The 15,000-nt window shown below is 37.1% G+C and overlaps 1 protein-coding gene and 1 long non-coding RNA gene across 2 annotated transcripts in view; both read left to right on the forward strand.

Moving 5' to 3' along the window:
- Positions 1–15,000, forward strand: part of LOC115220555 — a 64,202-nt gene that overhangs the window by 36,408 nt on the left and 12,794 nt on the right. Inside the window, exon 3 of the mRNA XM_029790702.2 lies at positions 7,297–7,392. The gene's annotated coding sequence lies outside the window, so the exon portion shown is untranslated. The remainder of the gene's footprint in view (positions 1–7,296; positions 7,393–15,000) is intronic.
- The window catches only part of LOC118766468, a 14,882-nt gene continuing 12,811 nt past the window's right edge, over positions 12,930–15,000 (forward strand). The window contains exon 1 of the long non-coding RNA XR_005002400.1: positions 12,930–13,054. This is a non-coding gene — a long non-coding RNA (uncharacterized LOC118766468). The remainder of the gene's footprint in view (positions 13,055–15,000) is intronic.

Consider the following 15,000-nt stretch of genomic DNA (forward strand, 5'->3'; position numbering starts at 1 on the left):
CTTTTCAAAAGGTTTTGTTTTGTTTGTTCCTTCTCGAGTCATGCCTGGCTCATAGTGCTGGTTTCCTGGGTCCTTGGCATATAGGTTCCCCACCTGGATGGGACGTCGGTCCATTGCAGGTGAGCTGCAAGATGCAGGAGGAAAGAGTGAGAGAAAGTTGTGGCGAAAGAGTCAGCAGAAGTTTGCCATTACCTTCTGCCAGAGCCGCGTGGAGCTTAGGTGTTTCGCCCTTAAACACACACATCACCCGGTCTGAGATTCAAACCCATGATACCTCAACCGTGAGTCCGCTGCTCTAACCACTAGGCCATGTACCTCCACTTCCAAAAGAAACCTCGTTCAATAAACTTGGTTTTATTTGGTTTTCTAATACAGTCCATTGTTATTTACCTGTAGGAGGTTACCTGCAGGCTTCATGGTTTCGAATGGTGTGCGCAGATTAGTGGTTAGGGCATTCAGCTCATGATAGTAAGGTCGTGAGTTCCATTCCCAGCAACATATTGCGTCCTTGTGCAACAAACTTTATTTCACATTGCTCCAGTTCACTCAGCTAGCAAAGATGAGTTGTACCTGTATTTCAAAAGGGCCAGCCTTGGCACACTCTGTGTCATATTGAGTCTCCCTGAGAACTATGTTAAAGGTACACATGTCTGTGGAGTACTCAGCCACTTACACATAAATTTCCCGAGCTGGCTGTTCTGTTGATCGGATCAACTGGAACCCTTGTCATCATAACCAATGGAGTGGCATATATATATATATGTATATTTATATATACACACACACATATAAACACACATACACATTCAAATCATGTAACAGAAGCAGCTCTATTATGAAACTATTACCAATTGGCATAGGAGTGGCTGTGTGGTAAGTAGCTTGCTTACCAACTACATGGATCTGGGTTCAGTCCACTGCGTGGCACATTGGGCAAGTGTCTTCTACTATAGCCTCAGGCCAACCAAAGCCTTGTGAGTAGATTTGGTAGACGGAAACTGAAAGAAGCCCGTCGTATATATATATGTGTGTATGTGTGTGTACATGTTTGTGTGTCTGTGTTTGTCCACCCAACATCGCTTGACAACCGATGCTGGTGTGCTTATGTCCCCGTAACTTAGTGGTTCGGCAAAAGAGTTCGATAGAATAAGTACAAGGCTTACAAAGAATAAGTCCTGGGGTCGATTTGCTCAACTTAAGGCGGTGCTCCAGCATGGCCACAGTCAAATGACTGAAATGAGTAAAAGAGTAATACTACATATTTAATGTGTGTGTTGTTTAAACACCAAACATACATTTTTACATCTGGGGAGAATCCCTTTGAAGGCATATAGTGCTAAAAACCTTGATATACTTCATAGCTAGGCAAAACATTATATATATACATATATATAGTTGAAATTTATAGAAAAAATACAAAGACAGGCGTGTGAAAAAGAAGTAAATGTATTAGTTTGATGCTTGGGAAAAATGAAAAAGTCTTTTACATTTTGAGCCTATGCTTTTCAACAGAAAGAAATAAGAGAAAATAAATACAGAAAGAATGAAAAAAATGTGTAGAGTTCAGCAGTCCAGCATGGCAGATGATTGGAAAATAAGAGGTTGAAAGAAAGGGAGGTAATAATAATAAAAAAGGAGTAGAATGAAAGGAAGATAATAATAGTACTAGTGATCCCAACAAGAGAAGGTACGCGTGCATGTGTATGTGTAAGTGTGTATGTATGAATAGGGGTGAGTGATTCTGACCTGTGTGAGTGTGTGTATGTGTGTGTGCACACGTGGCATATAGTATATAGTTATATATTATTAGTTAAGTCCAATCAAGTTTGTTTTGTTTTGGAGAGAAAAGATTATAAAAACTTTCACTTTTATATTAATAATTATAGAAGACTGGTGGGAATATTATCTGTGTGGACTTCAAGGGCTTGGTCACTATTTAGTTATATAATTTAGAAGTTAGTTATAAGTTTACTTATTGAATTTATTTATTTACCAATACTGTTGTACATAGGGTAAATGTGTTTCTTTGTTATAGTTTAATTAATGATGTTAGTGATTAATCCTTCCTAGAATTAAGATTGAATGAATGTGGTGATATCTAAGGTTTGTTTGTTCCCAAACAGCACTTATTTTAGTGCTGTTAACAACTGCCGGACTGAATGGCACTGCCCAGGTGTTGAAACCATAATGATATCCGTAGGGCAGCTGATGATGGAGGTATGTTGGATTGTTGGTATGGCTGTTATTGTATGTGTGGAATAGTTTTATAACACATCCATTTGATATAAATGAGGGGTTGCTGAAAAGTTCCTGGTTTTGGGTAAAAGAAAATACAGGAGGATCAGTTAATTGTGATTCTATTCAACATATTCCCCTCTCAAATCCACACACTTATTGCAGTGGTATTTCAGTTTTTCTGAGCCCTATAAAAGAACTTGGAAGGTTGGACTTCCAACCAGACCTTTCACAATGCCCTTGAAGTCAGGAAATTTTCAGCGCCCCCTCATATATCATGATCATGATTATGTGTGTGTGTGTGTGTGTGTGTGTGTGTGTGTGTGTGTGTGTACGTGCCTGTGTGTGTATTCATACTATGCAGGTTTCCAATCATCTGTATTAAATGGACTGGCCATTTAATACAGATGGGGAAGGGTAAGCACATCCTTAAGCAAGTTTCTTTAACCCTTTAGCATTCCAACTACTCCACTAAATGTAATACTTATTTATTCACATTGTTTTGAATTTATCCTGCATTTTCTTGTAGCCTTGAAATTTTGATGATGTGATTGTTTATTTTTAGAGTAACATTGGAGGTTAGGTGTGAAAGGCTGGATCTGACCTGCTTCTATATAAAACAGGTAGAATATTTTGGCTGGTTTAAAGGTTAAAAGGTTAAAGCGAGCTATCTGCTGCAAAGCAAAGAGAGCACAAAGCAACAAAAAAAAATAAGAAAGAAAGAAAAAACAGATAAAAACAAAATAAAGGCTTGCAGAAAATCAGGTTTTGGGAGTTGAATATACTATATAAAGATGTTGAATTTGTTACTCTTGATTTTTTATTCTGGTGAACCTCCCATAGCCATTTGATGTTTAAAAACTAGTTTTATAGAAACTTCTTTCAAAATTCCTATTTTGTTTTTTCACACATTCCCTTGTGTAGGTTGAACTATGTGAAATGTTAGAGAAAGAAACCCAGCTGTTTCTTGCAAAACATACCAATACACACATCTAAAGCAGAGGCTCTCAACCATTTTTTCTTTTATCTATGGACCCCTTTGAGTACTATTTTATTTTGGTGAACCTCCCATAGCCATTTGATGGCTATGGGGGTTTCAAAATTCCTATTTTGTTTATTACATATTAACTTGTGTAGGTTGAAATATGAAAAATGTTAGAAAAAGAAACTTAGCCGTTTCTTGCAATACATACCGATACATAGATCTAAAGCAAAATTTTATCAGGGACCCTTAAAAAACTACAGGAGATCCCCACTTTACTATTTTGCTAACATGAACTTCCTTTGATTACCTGGGGTAGATTTGTTCGACTAAAGGTGGTGCTCCAGCATGGCCACTGTCAAATAACTAAAACAGTTAAAAGAGTAAAAGAAAATACAGTACTGTTTCTACTTCGTAGATTTTCACCTATTGTGGTGGCAGAGTGGAACGTAACACCCACAATAGTCGAGGATTTACTGTAGACATGTTTGTCACTGATGTGACCATTGGCTGAGTAAGTTCAGAAAAAACACAATCTACAAAATTAAAGAAGAATAAAAAAAAAATGCACAATAAAAAAGCCCTGTAGAAGAAAATAAAAATAGAGTTGCCATTCAGTCGGTGTGATGACTGAGTAACTAGAATATTGAATAGAAACGTAAGAGGTACAAAAGAGGTAAGTTGGCGTGTTCTCCTGAATATGAAACACTTTCTATGCATAAATGGGAGAAACACTTTCTATGCATAAATGGGAGAATCACTGAGCAGAAAAGAGCTGAGGAGATCAAAAAATTGCCAGAATGCAAAATAATAAATATGCTGACATACATACAAATACATATACATGTATAAATATGTATACATGTATGTATGTCATCATTCAATTTAATTCAGGATTTCTTACCTGTAGAGAAAGAATCAGTTTCTAACCTAGATCCAAGGCTCCTTCACTGGAATTTCAATGCAGGAGTGGCTGTGTGGTACGTAGCTTGCTTACCAACCACATGGTTCTGGGATCAGTCCCACTGCGTGGCACCTTAGGCAAGTGTCTTCTACTATAACCTTGGGCCAACCAAAGCCTTGTGAGTGGATTTGGTAGATGGAAACTGAAAGAAGCCCATCATATATATGTATATGTATGTATATATATATATATATGTGTGTGTGTGTGTGTGTGTGTGTGTGTGTCTGTGTGTCTGTGTTTGTCCGCCCAACATAGCTTGACAACCGATGGTGGTGTGTTTACATCCCTGTAACTTAGCAGTTCGGATAGAACAAGTACTAAGCTTACAAAAAAAAATCCTGAGGTCGATTTGCTCAACTAAAGGCAGTGCTCCAGCATGGCCGTAGTCAAATGACTGAAACAAGTAAAAGAATAAAAAAATAAAAGAATATATATATATATTTGTGTGTGTGTATGTGTGTATCTGTGTTTGTTCCCAACCATCACTTGACAACTGGTGTTGGTGTGTTTATGTCCCTGTAACTTAGCAGTTTGACAAAAGAGACCGATAGAATTAGTACCTGTACTGGAGTTGATTCATTTGACTTAAAGTTCAAGGTGGTGGTGCCCCAGCATGGCCACAGTCTAATGACTGAAACAAGTAAAAGCGATAGAAGAGACAGATTATATAAATTGATATGTAACAATATACAAGATAATGTAACATTATGCAAATTTGGGCTTTTATAAAGCATCCTTTCATTGAATGTGTTTTTTGGGGATATGTCACCAAAAATTTAGTGATTTATATATGAGGGTGTGCTGAAAAGTTCCTGGTTTTAAGGGCATCATGAAAGGCCTTGTTGGAGACCAAACTTCCAAGTTCTTTTATAGGGCTTAGCAAAACAGGACTGCTGCAACAAGTGTGTGAATCTAAGAGGGGAATATGTTGAATAAAATCATAATTAACTGAACCCCCTGTGTTTTCTTTTACCCAAACCCAGGAACTTTTCAGCACCCACTCCCTCGTGTGGACTGTTGGCGATTTTTTGCCTCCTTCTTCCTTTTCTTTTGGACTTTCCTATGTCTCCTGTTTCCGAAGAAGATCTTTGCATGAAACATAAAACAACCGCTCTTTCTTTCTTTCTCTGAACATCTTATCAATACTTTGCATGTATCATGTCCTTGCATTGTTTTTTTATTGTCTTTTTTCTTCTGTCATATCTACATACATGTACAAACATATATATATATATATATATATATTACGGAGATGTACTTGCATAGCAAGTGATTTGATCTGAGATCGTGTGCTGAAACGAAAACGGCTTTTGTGTATTTCTTAAATGGCTTACAAACACCTTCCACGCTGCAATTGTTTATATATATATATATATATATATATGTATATATATTATATATATATATATATATATATATATGCATATATTCTATTTTATTAACATATATACGATAAACGCACGCCCCTCTAAGTAAGATGTTTGTTTATCAAGTTAACCTTGATATTAACTCTCACGCGACTCTGCATTTTCTTTCTTTCTCTCCCATTCCCTTTTTCGTCTTTTTTTTCCCTCACTTATTGTCTCTTCCTCTCTCTCTCATTCTTCATTCTTCCTCCCTTTCACCATTCTTCATGTCTCCTCGCACCATCCCCTTCTTCTCTCTCTTCCTCCTCTCCCCCATTCCGACATCCATCTGCGACGACACTTCCGTCGTAACTGCTTCCTGTCCTTTCTCGCCCGCCTTGCAAGGCTTCTGGTTGACAAAATTTCCCTCTCTGTCTTCCACTATAATCCAGCGTTTACAATACCTTTTCGTCTGGCGTTAACAGCCTTCTTATCTTGTTCTCCTTGTCTTGTCTCTCACTGTTATATATTTATTTTTCCACTGTTTTTATATATATTTTTTACTGTTTATATGTTTGTACTGTCGTTACCGTCTTGCTTTTTTTTTTTTTTTTTTTTTTCCACCCCTCTGCGAAAAGATCTCAGAATTTTATTGATTTCTTTTCGCGGGAGGAATTTTTCTTCGAAGTATACGTCTCGCTTTTATCCTTCGAAACGTTTAGTAGATGAAATCTTAGCGACTGAAGAAGGGGATTTTTCGTTGTGCTTATTGTCCTGTATCTCTCCTTTTTTTGCTGTCTTGTTCCTTGGTTTGTGTCTATGTGTTGTCGTCTCTCTATGTGTTCGACGTCTTTTTGGGTGTCCTGTACACCATATGCCGTGTATATGTACATGTAGAGGTAGGTACGTACATATATGTTTATATATGCATATATTCTATTTTATTAACATATATATAATATATATTGATTAAAACGGTAAGATAACAAAAGAAAGAAAGAAACCTTGATATTATGTAAACAGAGGAATTTATCTGTAAATGTAATATGTGACAATTATTCGGTAGCCATGATAAAACTCCGAGTTTCGGATGCCGAGGTGGAAATCCATGCCACCATCTCTTCAGTTATCCAGCTTGGAAGACTTCGAAGCGGACCTACCGAAGCTTATGAACAAAATAAAATTTCCTAAGTCTTTTAACACTTTCCAACAGAAACTGAAAGAAGATATAAATTACAAGGTTTTTTTTCCGATGGCCGGATAACTGAAGAGATGGCGGCGTGGATTTCCACCTTGGCATCCGAAACTCAGAATTTTATCATAGCTACCGAATAATTGTCACATATTACATTTACAGATGTGTGTGTGTGGTGTGTGTGTGTGTGTGTGTGTGTGTGTGCATGTGTGTGTGTGTGTGCGTGTGTGTGTGTGTGTGTGTGGTTCCTAGTATTGCCAGCTCCTGTAAAACCCTCCAACCAATGCCAGCATGGAAAACAGATGTAAAATGATGATGGTTATGATGATGATGTTGATGATGACAATATATATATTTATATGTGAGATGGTGGTGAGGTGTATATTCGTATAAGTATATATATATATATATATATATATATATATATATATATATATATATATATATTTATACACACACACACACATTGTTGTCATCTATTTGTTTTAAACATTTGTTTTCTTTTCTGTATATTACCCATGAAAACACTCAAATATAAACAGTTAATGAGGCTTGTTTGTTTGTTTATTTTTAGAACATAAATTTCCAGTTCGATGCTTCTCGCGTGTGTGCGTTACCTGTAAGGTGTGTTACCTTTAAGGAGATTCCCAAGACATTGTTGTACACACAGGTGAGAGGAAAGAGTTTATTCTTTAAAGTTAGTAAAGCATAACTACAATATAGCCCTTGGCTTCATGTATATACCAAAATATTATCCTTTATACTCTATTTGCTTCAGTTATTGGACTGCAGCCATACTGGGACATAATGTTGTTGTTTAAATATTTTCTAAAATTTAATTTGATCTGACAGCCTTCATTCTCACTTAGTTGTTACATGTCTCTCTGAGAGCACGGGCTACTAACCCCAAGATTCCGAGTCCGATTCCAGGCAGTGACCTGAATAATAATAACAATAATAATAACATCGAAAAATACCTTAGGAATGAGAACCCAAGTTCGAAATTTCCCCCAAGATACCTGATGAAGGCTGGAGGGTATATCAGCCGAAACATTGTGTTAACAACAAACAAGATGAGGACAAATATCTGTCAAATGTAAATAATGTACATAATTCCTCATCTTTTAAATATAGAACTGTATTTTTGTGAACTTCCATTTTATTTATATTTGGAAAATTTTCTTCTACTTTTTTAATCACAAAGTTTTTGATTAGATCCTCACTATGACACCATGAACATTTCAAAATTATATTTCTGATCATATAAAACGCGTCAAAGTGATTTTCTTTTGTGCTGTCAACCAATTACCATTTCTGTGATGCTCCACCCCTTCCCTTGATGCTGTAAGCATCTGTTTATTCAGCTTAATGGTTAATCCAGTGTTGCTTAAGACCTTCCCATGATACAACAAAATATGTTTCATCATACGAGTTCACATCAAGAATCTTGCAAACCAAAAACACAAAAACAAAATAATATTTTTGTTTTATTTGGGGTTTTTTTGTTGTTGTTGTTTTTCATATGCTTTCTTCACTCATATTTCGTTTTATCTTTTTGTTTCTTTTCGATTTTTATCACTATTTTTGACTCTCCTTGTTTGTGTGTTAATCCAGGTGACGAAACATCAAATATTCTCTCTCCCTTCTCCCCTATCCACCATCTTGTTTTTACTCCCACCCCTCACATAACACTTTCATACTGTAACATCATCATCACTACCACCACCACCACCATTATCATTGTCATCATCATCATCATCACCAGTGTCATTGTCATCATTTTATTTTTTTCGCTCTGTTAATTATAAAAACAGAAATATTTCTTAGACCAACTGAAACTGAAAATTCGTTAATTTTTATTAAATTTGTTATTAATGATGCTTTTAATAATGTGACTGATATTAGTTGGTGAGTAAATGTACTAAATAGTTTGTAACTATTTATAGTAACTCATTGGTAAGCAAGTATACATACAAATTGGTGTCAGCTTTTATTTGTACTTCATGAGCTCGCTCTGCTAATGACCACAGCAGAGTTACTCTTGAGGTAGTGTCATAACTCAGTGGAGTGAAGGTTAGCATTGTGGTGATGTTACATTCAATAGAGTGAGGGTTATTATTGCAATAGTGCCACATCTCAATGGAGTGAGGGTTATTGTTGTGGTAGTGCCACACTTCAGTGGAATGAGGATTACTGTTGAGGTAGTGCCACACCTCAGTGTAGTGAGGGCTCCTGTTAAGGTAGTGTCACACCTCAGTGGAGTGAGGGTTATTGTTGAGGTAGTGTCACATGTCAATGGAGTGAAGATTCCTGTTGTGGTAGCATCAGACCTCAGTGGAGTGAGGGTTACTGTTGAGGTAGTGTCACATGTCAACGGAGTGAGGGTTTCTGTTGAGGTAGTGTCACACCTCAATGGAGTGAAGATTCCTGTTGTGGTAGCATCAGACCTCAGTGGAATGAGGGTTACTATTGAGGTAGTGTCACATGTCAATGGAGTGTGGGTTCCTGTTGAGGTAGTATCACACCTCAATGGAGTGAAGATTCCTGTTGTGGTAGCATCAGACCTTAGTGGAGTGAGGGTTACTGTTGAGGTAGTGTCATATCTCAATGGAGTGAAGATTCCTGTTGAGGTAGTGTTATACCTCAGTGGGGTGAAGGTTACTGCTGAGGTAGAGTCACATTTCAATGGAGTGAGTGTTCATGTTGAGGTAGTGTTACACCTCATTGGAGTGATGGTTAGTATTGGGGTAGGGGCACATGTCAATGGAGTGAAAATTCCTAATGAAGTAGTGTTACACGTCAGTGGAGTGGTGATGAGTTTTCAAGTGATGTCACACCTAAGTGAAGTGTTGTCATAGAATGATCATGGTGGGAATTGTGCTTAGTGGAGTGGAGTGGTGATAAGTAAGTACAATACCTGTTGCTTCCATTCCTCTATTATGAGACAGAGGTAATCCATTAATTCACTAAATTACACTACTTAGGTGTGTTATCACAATTTTTGATACCTATTGTGATGTTTGACTAATTATAGGTGTATTGTGTCACGAAATAAAGGCCCCAATATACATTAGAGGCAGATATCTTAATTTATTATTATGGTACACCTGCTTGTTAATTGTAAGGTATGGTCAGTCACCATCATCATTATCATCATCAACACAATAATCAGCACCACCACTACCAACACCACTACAAACACAACCATTAACATGAATACAGTTACCACTATCATCATCACTATTATCACACCACCACCACCACCACAATCACCAATACAAACATTTCCATCATTATGACTACAACTACTACAACCACCCACACAAATACCACTACCACCACTACAACAACAACAACAACAACTACCAACGCAAACTCTACTGCCACCATCAATACAACTAATAACACCCGCACCACCGACACCATCACTACACCATCACCACCACCACCACCAACAACAACAACAACTACCACCAGATCCACTACTATCATCATTCTCATAATCACCACTACCATCACCACCACCACCACCAACAACAACAACAACTACCACCAGAGCCACTACTATCATCATCCTCATCATCACCATTACCATCACCATCACCACCATCACCACAACCATCGACAGCTCCATCACCACCATTGATTTATTGTATGCAGAAAGTTCCAAGAACCAAATTTTATTAATTTTAGTTTTATACTCTCTGGTTACACAGTCCTTGTTACTGTGAGCTAGTATCAAAAAGTTCTTGGACTAGTTATGTATCATAAAAATAAAATAACTTATTTACCGAAGTTTCAATGCCATCTCCTTTGAAATAGTCGCCTTATGCAGAAATACACTGGTCCCAGCATTCCGTCCACTTTTGGAATCCGGCCTTGAAGTTGTCTTCTGTAAACGAGTTGAGGACCTTCTGTAATTCATCTTAGATCTTGACAACGGTGTTAAAATGACAACCTTTAAGCTGCATTTTCTTCTTGGAGAAGAGATGGAAGTGTGCAGCTGCTAAATCTGGCAAATAGGGCAGATGCGGAAGTGACACCATTTTGTTTTTGGTAAGAAACTTTTGAGTGAGGAGAACTCAGTTCAGAATCCAATTCTTTGCACTTCACAGATCCGGCCACTTTCACCAAATGTGCTCCCTAAACGCTTCAAAACATTGCAGTAGAACTCTCAAATGATGGTCTGGCCCTAGGGAACAAATTCTTGATGCATGATACCACATTTCCAAGGATGATGCTCATAGTAGGTACTCCAGATCACTCACCTACTTTCAAAGATAGTCTTCTATCATCTGACAACATGAGGCAATCATCATCTACATATGTACACACATATATATGTCTCTTCTACTTTTTAATTATTATAAATCTTCCACTGAGGAGGGAGCTGGTTTCCAACAAAGATACAAAGCTCCATCTTTGGTATGTAGTCAACACAGGCAAATTTACATTTGGAACTTTAGAGAAGTCCTTCATATTTTTACTGTTTCACTCATAGATTGCACTTTTAATGTACGAATCAGCTGGTCGATTTCTCTTTCTGAAAATCCCAGTTTATCCAGATTCTTCTTGAAGCAGTTACTAACAAAACCTAGTGCTCCAATTATTATTGGTATGGAAATGAATCCATAGTCTGGATATAGAAGCTGGAGGTTTCAAAGCAGTTGTCCATAGATAACCTCTTTTTTGGGGGATTTTCAAAGAGATATTTATATCTGAAGGGCAGCTAACCTTTATGATGGTACATACCTTTGACCCTCTGTTCCAAACAACAATATCCAGCCTGTTATGTTTACATTTGACAGAAATTTTGATGGGAATATTCAGTATTCTACCAGCAGAAGACAAAACTGTTTTGTTGCTCTATGCTATAGAAACATGTTGTTGCAATAGTGACATGTTGTTGCTATAACAACAAGCACACTAGTCTAGGTGTTTCCACTCCATTCATTTTTTTTTTTTTCAATTGAGTATGAACCAGTGACCTGAAATTCCTTTCAAAATGAGTTCCTCAACAATTTTTTTCATTTTGTCAGAGAAAATGAAGCCAGGGGAAGAAGCAGCGATGTTTTAGCAAGAGAAAGTTCTTCCCAAGCAAAAGATGCCACTAGCAAGGTGGGGTGCAGAGGGGTCGGTCCACCTCAGGTGGCACTACTTTTGGGTCTGCTGTAGGCAACATGCACTTTTTGTGGGGGCCCAGGAGTGGAAACCTGTAGGGCCACTCCAGGTGGCACACACTTTAGCAACACTAGTGAAAGATACATAAGAAAAATCATCATTGAATGAACATAAAACATTCAACAGTGAACTTAGAAATATAAGTTTATGTGATGCCATGGTTACAAAAAATGTGAAAATAAATACTAGAAAGTATATCACAATCTCGCTAGCTTCATTACATTCTGTTTCTTTCATTAAATAGCATTTTAAAAACTTGAAAAAAATTCATTTTTGGATCTTTTCTGTTGCTGTCACAAGATTTTGAAATTTTGAATTTAGTATATTGACGCTGAATCTGATTTTGTTATTCACTTGTTCCAGAAAAAATTTTAGGAAAATGTTACAGATGTTTAAAGTTTGCTTACTTTTACTGTGTGGTAAGTAGCTTACTTACCAGCCACATGGTTCCAGGTTCAGTCCCACTGCATGGCACCTTAGGCAAGTGTCTTTTATTGTAGCCTCAGGCCAACCAAAGCCTTGTGAGTAGATTTGGTTGACAGAAACTGAAAGAAGCCTGTCGTATATATATGTCTGTGAGTCTTGCTTGTCCCCCCCCCCCAACATTGCTTGACAGCTGCTGCTGCTGTTTTTACATCCTTGTAACTTAGCGGTTCGGCAAAAGAGACCAATAGAATAAGTACTAGGCTTACAAAGATTAAGTCCTGGAGTCACTTTGCTCGACTAGAAGTGGTGCTCCAGCATAGCCACAGTCAAATGACTGAAACAAATAAACGAATAAAAGAATCAGAAACCAGGATTTTGTACATGATAGCTGTCTCTGACAACATTATGACAACGGAAGTTTTAATAAGTTTTAAATGAACAAAGTCATTGAAATTTTGAAACAGACATGTAAAAATTAAGGAATGGAAAAATCCTTAATGAATATTTTTCCTTTGTTTTTTCAAAAATTTAAACAGAAGAACCTGAACATTAAATTACTAAAAAAAAAACAACTCTAGTTCACTTCATATACACAATACAATTTTTGTAGTGAAAATTCAAAAGCAAAAGTTTGAGATATATTCTAGGAGTTTGTCAAGCAAATTACAATTTTCGTATCTCCTGCACCACAAAAACTCACAGAGATATGAATCAACCATAGAAAGGTGGGCCCCCACACTGTCATTTATTACTTTGTTTTACACAGGTACATGTACTCTCCACTTGTTGCATATGGGTACCATCTTAAAATATTATGGGTAAAAAATAGTTAGGAAAATGGCTTTAAAAGATGTTTATTCACAGTTTTGAAAGGTATCTATTTGAGAAGCATATGACATTTACTTTTAAGAAATTGCACAGATACAATACTGAAGGCATAAACAAAAATGTAAATAATCTATTGATTCAAATATTTCCATTCTTAAGTACTCTCATAAATGAATTTTTCTTTTTCATTTACATCGTTGCCAGCACCGCTGGACTGGCTCCTGTGCAGGTGGCACATAAAAAGCACCATTTGAGCGTGGCCGTTGCCAGTACCGCCTGACTGGCCCTCGTGCTAGCGGCACATAAAAGCACCCACTACACTCTCGGAGTTGTTGGCGTTAGGAAAGGCATCCAGTTGTAGAAACTCTGCCAAATCAAGATTGGAGTCTGGTGCAGCCGTCTGATTCGCCAGACCTCAGTCAAATTGTTCAACCCATGCTAGCATGGAAAGCGGATGTTAAACGATGATGATGAGGAGGAGGAGGGGGAATTCAAACAAAAATAAGTAATCAAAAGATTTAGTTTTGATTGACCATAAATGAACTTCTGTACTTGTTCTTTAACCTTTGTCTTCATTCTTTTCCTCTTTAACACGCTATATACAAACTTACATTTTACTTTCCTTCATTAACCATACAATTTTTGCATCATCTGGTCTATTTGAATTTTGTTTGCCAGGTTCGTTTACTGTCTTTCCTGGCACATACCAATTTTACTATATGTCTTGTCTGAAGTATCACATGTTAATTTTATCAAAAACCAACCAGTGCAAACTTGGACAGTCCTAAATTGATGACACAGTGACAGTAAACAAACTTTCCATTTTTCTATTGAAGTCTTTCCACACCCAAAATGCGTCACGATTCTTTGTCACTTTTTCTGTTATGTCTTTGAAACTTTTCATTATAACTACTTTCTTTTCAAAAATAACTTTGCTTTGTTACACACACCCCTTTTTATGTTTGACTGTAGTAAGTCTTAGCTCCGTTGCAGCATATTTAGGTCATTTTTCACTACTTGCTGACTTTTGCTCTCCTTCCACGCTTCTAAAAACAACTTAGTCTTCTCTCTTTCAGATCTACCGTTTCATTCATAAACAATTGGTATTTGCTTTTGAGTTGCATACATAGTTAGGGCTTTTCTAAAGCATTTATTTCGTTGCCAATAGCCAGTCTGTGCTGCAGATGCCTAATTTTTTCATAACCCACCAGCTTTTCACAACATCACTGACTGTTTGGCCATTAATTATACAGTATAAAGCAGCAAGCTGGCAGAATTGCTAACAAAAAATAGGTGCAGGAGTGGCTGTGTGGTAAGAAGCTTGCTTCCCAACCACATGGTCCTGGGTTCAGTCCCACTGAATGACACCTTGGACAAGTGTCTTCTACTATAGCCTCGAGCCAACCAAAGCTTTGTGAGTGGATTCAGTACTGAAAGAAGCCCGTCATATATATATATATATATATATATATATATATATACATATATATATATACATATATATGTATATATTTGTGTGTTTGTGTTTGTCTCCCCACCATCACTTGACAACCTATGTCGGTGTTTTTACATCCCTGTAACTTAGCAGTTCAGCAAAAGCGACCAATAGAATAAGTACAAGGCTTACAAAGAATAAGTCCTGGGGTCGATTTGTTTAACTAAAGGCAGTGCTCCAGCATGGCCACAGTCAAATGACTGAAAGAAGTAAAAGAATAAACCAGACAAAATACTTAGCAACATTTTGCCTATCTTTACATTCTGAGTTCAAATTCCACTGTGGTCGACTTTGCCTTTCATCTTTCCGGGGTTGATAAAATAAGTAACCAGTCAATTACTGGGGCCA

The sequence above is a fragment of the Octopus sinensis genome, linkage group LG16 (assembly GCF_006345805.1).
Source record: "Octopus sinensis linkage group LG16, ASM634580v1, whole genome shotgun sequence".
Lineage (NCBI taxonomy): Eukaryota > Metazoa > Mollusca > Cephalopoda > Octopoda > Octopodidae > Octopus > Octopus sinensis.